The sequence below is a fragment of the Pristis pectinata genome, chromosome 32 (genome assembly GCF_009764475.1).
Source record: "Pristis pectinata isolate sPriPec2 chromosome 32, sPriPec2.1.pri, whole genome shotgun sequence".
Lineage (NCBI taxonomy): Eukaryota > Metazoa > Chordata > Chondrichthyes > Rhinopristiformes > Pristidae > Pristis > Pristis pectinata.
This window is the reverse complement of record NC_067436.1, coordinates 2,334,107-2,340,669: the sequence shown is the minus strand read 5'-3', so window position 1 is coordinate 2,340,669 and position 6,563 is coordinate 2,334,107. Positions and strand designations below refer to the sequence as shown.

Below are 6,563 nucleotides of genomic sequence, written 5' to 3'. Positions count from 1 at the left end.
GGACGGGGGGGGTGGGGGGGCAGGCTGGTATAGGTCCCCTGCACAGCACCAGTTCAGTGCACATCTTCACGTACAATTCGTTGTGAGGACAAAGTGCCAGGCTGTCTTCTTGCTGACTGCAAGAGGCTGTAGAAATTCAGGTTCAAATTCAGGCAGAATATAGAAGAGATTAAATATTATACAGTGGCATGCAAAAGTTTGGGCACCCCGGTCAAAATTTCTGTTAATGTGAATAGTTAAGTGAGTAGAAGATGAACTCATCTCCAAAAGTCATAAAGTTAAAGATGAAACATTCTTTTCAACATTTTAAGCAAGATTAGTGTATTATTTTTGCTTTGTACAATTTTAGAGTGAAAAAAGGAAAGGAGCACCATGCAAAAGTTTGGGCACCCCAAGAGATTTGAGCTCTCAGATGACTTTTACCAAGGTCTCAGACTTTCATTAGCTTGTTAGGGCTATGGCTTGTTCACAGTCATCCTTAGGAAAGGCCAGGTGATGAAAATTTCAAAGCTTTATAAATACCCTGACTCCTCAAACCTTGTCCCAACAATCAGCAGCCATGGGCTCCTCTAAGCAGCTGCCTAGCACTCTGAAAGTTAAAATAAATGATGTCCACAAAGCAGGAGAAGGCTATAAGAAGATAGCAAAGTGTCTTCAGGTAGCCGTTTCCTCAGTTCGTAATGTAATTAAGAAATGGCAGTTAACAGGAATGGTGGAGGTCAAGTTGAGGTCTGGAAGACCAAGAAAACTTTCTGAGAGAACTGCTCGTAGGGTTGTTAGAAAAGCAAATCAAAACCCCTGTTTGACTGCAAAAGACCTTCGGGAAGATTTAGCAGACTCTGGAGCGGTGGAGCACTGTTCCACTGTGCACGACACCTGCACAAATATGACCTTCATGGAAGAGTCATCAGAAGAAAACCTTTCCTGCGTCCTCACCACAAAATTCAGCATCAGAAGTTTGCAAAGGAACATCAAAACAAGCCTGATGCATTTTGGAAACAAGTCCTGTGGACTGATGAAGTTAAAATAGAACTTTGTGGCCGCAATGAGCAAAGGTATGTTTGGAGAAAAAAGGGTGCAGAATTTCATGAAAAGAACATCCCTCCAACTGTTAAGCATGGGGGTGGATCGATCATGCTTTGGGCTTGTGTTGCAACCAGTGGCATGGGGAACATTTCACTGGTAGAGGGAAGAATGAATCCAATTAAATACCAGCAAATTCTGGAAGCAAACATCACACCGTCTGTAAAAAAGCTGAAGATGAAAAGAGGATGGCTTCTACAACAGGATAACGATCCTAAACGCACCTCAAAATCCACAATGGAGTACCTCAAGAGACACAAGCTGAAGGTTTTGCCATGGCCCTCACAGTCCCCAGACCTATACATCATCGAAAGTCTGTGGATAGACCTCAAAAGAGCAGTGCATGCAAGACGGCCCAAGAATATCACAGAACTAGAAGGCTTTTGCAAGGAAGAATGGGTGAAAATCCCCCAAACAAGAATTGAAAGACTCTTAGCTGTTTACAAGCTGTGATACTTGCCAAAGGTGGTGTTACTAAGTACTGACCATGCAAGGTGCCCAAACTTTTGCTTCAGGCCCTTTTACTTTTTTGTTATTTTGAGACTGTAAAAGATGGAAATAAAAAAGTAATCTTGCTTAAAATATTAAAGAAATGTGTCATCTTTAACTTTATGCCTTTTGGAAATCAGGTCATCTTTTACTTGCTTAGCTATTCACAGTAACAGAAATTTTGATCGGGGTGCCCAACCTTTTGCATGCGACTGTACATATTTTATATATTATAAATATAAAATCAGCCTTTTTTTAAAATGAAACTACTGGAAGTCTACGAGTAAAACTAATTCAGGTTCAACCCACCGCTGTGGATACACCTTTACTTACAAATTCACAGAACAGGGGTTTGGGGGGAACATTTGCTTTGATTCCTTTGTATTACTTGTTGCTGTTTGGATGCTTTTGGAGGCAGCTGGGTGAATGCATCTACTTTTCAAATAACATCTGAGGAGGGTCTTTGGAAATGCTGCTGCTGGGTGTGCCCCCTTATTGTAACCCACAGCTCTCTCTAACATTGCCCTGGTATCCGCACAACCCCTGACAGTCCCCGTCACCTCCAGGTGTACCTGGGCCCTTAACTGCGCAATCACGCAGCCACACTCTGCTCCCGTATGGTTGTGAAGAGTCTGGTGCTGCTGGTTGAAGGAAATGGTTTAATGTGATGAATGATCTTTCATTGGTTAACACTTCAACTGTCACAATCTGATAAGATTTCTTTGGGGACAGACAGCTACAGACTTTGCAGACCATTGTCAGACTTACTTGTGAGTGGTCAGGAGCAGTGCAATATTTTACAAGGATCAGTGGGCATGTTTCACCTCCCTCCCTGTTTCTAACCAAATTTTTTGATGAGGAACAACAAAACAAGATACTTTCTATAAAATGGAAGCCTCTGGTGTTAATGGCAACGTGTTTACCTGATTGATAACAGGCTGGAAAAATGCAGACTTTGAATCTGGTTGGAGAGTTGTTGAAAGCAATTCCTCAGGGATCAGTGTTGGGATGTGTTCTTTGCTACTTTAACGTAAATAAGTGTTGCACACAGTCTGTGATGTCCATCATCTGAGTCCCAGGACATCTCTGCAGAAGTTCCCCTGACCAATCATCTTCAGCTGCTTCATCAACTTTCCTTTCATCTTAAAGAGGATGTTCACTGATGACTGCACAATGTTCAGTTCCATTCACAGCTCCTTGGCAAATGTCTACCTCCAGCAAGACCTAGACAATGTTCAGGCATGGGCTGAGAAGTGGCCAGTAACACATGGTAGGCAATGACCAGAGAGAGTCCAACCACTTACCATTAACATTCAATGACATTCCCATTGCCAGGTCCCCCACCACCAACATTCTGGAGTCACCAATGACCAGGAAATCAACCGATTCCATCACATACAAGAGCACGTCAGAGGCGAGTTATCCTGAGGTGAGTGAGCCAGTTCCTGACACCCTGAGGCCTTCCACTACCTACAAGGCACAAGTCAGAAATGTGACGGAACGCACTCTCTTTGCCTTGAATAGTGTTGCTCCAACATCTCTCACACCATTCATGACATTAGGGTGTCACAGTGGCACAGCTAGTAGAGCTCTGCCTCAGAGCTCCAGCGATCTGGGTTCAATCCTAACCTCTGCTGTTGTCTGTGTAGAGCTTGCATGTTCTCCCTGTGACTGCTCCGATGCCCTGGTTTAATCCTACATCTCAATGACATGCAGGTTGAATGGTTAAATGGTCACGGTAAATTGGCATTGGTGCATAGGTAGAATCAGGGGGTAGGGGGTGGCAAGAGCGGGGGCGTGGATGATGGGAATGGCAGGCAGGGAAGAATAAAATGGGATTAATGTAAATGTGTGCATGGACCTGGTCGGCTGAGTGGTCTGTTTCCGTGACCTTTTATTCTATGATTCTGATGACAAAGCTGATCATTGTTGGCACCCCATCCACCACGTTAAACATTCACTCCCCACACCACCAGTGGCTGAAGTGTGTACCATCTCCAAAAAACACAGTGGTTACCCACCTGGGCTACTCTGACAGCACCTCCCAAACCTAGGACCTCTACCACCAAGAAGGACAAGGGCAGCAGATGCATGGGAACACCACCGCCGGCGGGTTTCCCTTTGAGTCACACGCCATCCTACCTTGGAAGTACATCACCATCACTGGGTCTAAATCCTGGAACTCCCTCCCCAACAGCACTGTGGGAGCACCCTCACTAGAAGGACTGCAGCAGTTTAAAGAGGTGGTTCACCCCAAGGACAAGTTAGGGATGGGCAATAAATGCTGACCTTGCCAACAAAGCTGAGATCCTGAAAAATTAATTGTAAAAATTTGCTGGTGATACTGATGTCTGTGAGACTGTGGACAATGCACACCTGCTTCAGATGGATCTTTGTGTGTTGAGATATTGGATACTAAGCTGGTATATAATGGGCCAAACCGAGTTCTTGTTCTTGCTCAATGTATGAGGAGCATTTGATGTCTCTGGGCCTGTATTTGATGGAGCTCAGAGGATGAGGGGGGATCTCATTGAAACCTATCAGATACTGAAGGGCCTGGATAGAGTGGACATGGAAGGATGTTTCCATCAGTGGGAGAGTCCAGGATCCGAGGGCACAGCCTCTGAATAAAGGGACGTCCCTTTAGAACTGAGACGAGGATGAATTTCTTCAGCCAGAGGGTGGTGAATCTGTGGAATTTGTTGGCACAGAGGGCTGTGGGGGCCAAGTCATTGGGTGTATTTAAGGTAGAGATTGACAGGTTCTTTGATTGGTGAGGGGGTTAAGGGTTACAGGGAGAAGGCAGGAGAATGGGATTGAGGAAACAACCATCCGTGACCGAATGATGGAGCAGACTCGATGGGCTGAATGGCTTAATTCTGCTCCTATGTCTTATGGTCTTATAACTCAGCCCATCTTGGACTCCTGCTGTACTTGGCCAGATGCGGAAGTTCCAGCATCTCCGACTTCCCGCTCCGCCCGGGACTTAACACTGAGGTCAGCAATGAGCACCCCGTCCCTCTGCTTCACACCAGGCCTGGCTGGCAGCCCCTGTGGAACAAAGGTCACTGCAAGTAAGGCTTCAAGTTAGTTACTTTTACAACTTTTATTAATTTTTAATTAGTTTTTACTTCTAATAATTTTTGTTTTTATTTATCTATTTGAATCATTTTTAAATGTCTCCAGCAGAAACGTAAAAACTTTTCAAAAGTCTTTGAGAGCTGCCAGCTCTGTGAGCTGACTCCTGTTGCGGAGAGCGGAGGGCCAGTGTGCTCGGCTCTGAAGAAGTCTGGACAGGAAGGCACTGCAGGCAGTGGGTTTGGGCAATGGGCCAATAACAGAGCCTGGTCATTGCAGAGTTAGGCATGTGGGAAATTGGAAATGCCATACAGTAGTTAGGGTAGAGAAAGGAAGGAATTTGGGTGTTAGTTACTCCCTCAAAGATACTGAGGTAATGCCCGAAGGAGATCTGGAAGGAATGTGGCTTTGGAGAGCAGCTGAGTAGAAGGTGGAGTGTCCCATCCTTCACGTGTAAGAGACCTTGCCTGGCCTTCACATGGAACTCTGTACCTGGTTGTGTTCTCCTCACATGCTGGACAACAACCAGGTCTCACAAGGGTGCAGACAAAAGCCTGTAGAAGGCAATTTTGAAGAACCTCAGACAGGCTAAAAGAACAGGAACTCTACAGCTTAGAGAAACAAAGACTCTGGGAGCATCTGACTTAGGATTTCAGATCATGCCGGGCAGTAAATTTATTCCATTTGAAAGTTAATTAATAATGTTAGAGAGGTTAAGAGGTCACAATTTCTTTATGATTCTGTGACTAAGACAATTTAAGATCTGTAAGGCCAGATCTAGATATGATGTCATCAGAACGTGGTGAATGCCTGGAAAGTTTCACTTGTCAGTGCACTATTTGATAAAGATGAGGGGACACCAGTGAGATATAGACCAGTTAGCCTGATGTTCATTGTTGGGAGGTTATTAAAGTCTAGAATTAAGGATGGTGTGAGTGAGCACCTTGTAAACATTCAGTTGATGAGACACAGCCAGACGTTTGTTAAGAATAGCTCGTACCTGAGATGCAGATTGAAGTTTTTAAACAGTGGAGTTGAACCTCTCCCCAGCCCTCCCCTCACCTCTATGTACAGGTCAGCTCCCTTTTACACTCAGACCTGATGCAGGGTCTCAACCCAAAATGTCGCCTATCCCTTTGCCTCCACAGATGCTGCCTGACCCACTGAGATGACCCAGGGAATTCGGAGCCAGAGAAATCTCCTGGACTAGTTGGGATTGCTCAGATGGATCGGAGGGAAACCTACACAATTCTTCCTTCGAATTTGGATTGTTTTTTTTGTCAGAATTCTGGATCATGTTTTGGTGGGATGGGGAGTGTATATAGTGTGACTTGCAATGTTTCACAACTCTGTGGGAAAAGGTGAATGGGACAGAGATCCTTATCCGCTGACTGTGGTCTGTCTGTTCATAGTATTGCAAGCTTTGTCTGAAGCACCAATCAGAGAGCACAGTCAAAGCCATTCCTTTGAACCAGCCCTCCAGGCTAACATGGGCCCATCTTTTGTCTGCAGTCTGTCTTTATCATCTCCCCGTCTTTACTCTCCTAAAAGTTGCTGAAGTACTGAACCTAAGTCTGCATTTTATCCAGCTGTGTCTGTAGTAAATACACAAGAGATAGGAGTAAGTACGATGCAGAGATGTAGCTTCTTCTGAGCTGATTCTCCTGGGTGCTATTCATCTTGTGGAAACTGAGCAAAAACAAGCGTTAATCAGGTGTGTGGTCAATGATGTATCCCCAGTTCTCGGAAAGGCAGTGTCCGCACGTACAGATAACATCAGCACCTGCAGTAATAAATGTCTTGCACCATCTATCAATGCAAGCTGTTAGAAAACAACACAGCCTTTGACACAAGTACCTGTGTTTTACCTCAGTAAGATACCCTGTGTCAGTGGAACACACCTCTGAATAGCT

At 44.9% G+C, this 6,563-nt stretch overlaps 1 long non-coding RNA gene across 1 annotated transcript; it reads left to right on the top strand.

The window, feature by feature from the left end:
- Positions 1-4,494: 4,494 nt before the first annotated feature.
- LOC127585200 (uncharacterized) lies at positions 4,495-6,271 on the top strand. The gene is made up of 2 exons (XR_007958477.1): positions 4,495-4,646; positions 5,799-6,271. It is a non-coding gene; the product is annotated as an uncharacterized LOC127585200 (long non-coding RNA).
- The last annotated feature ends 292 nt before the right edge of the window (positions 6,272-6,563 follow it).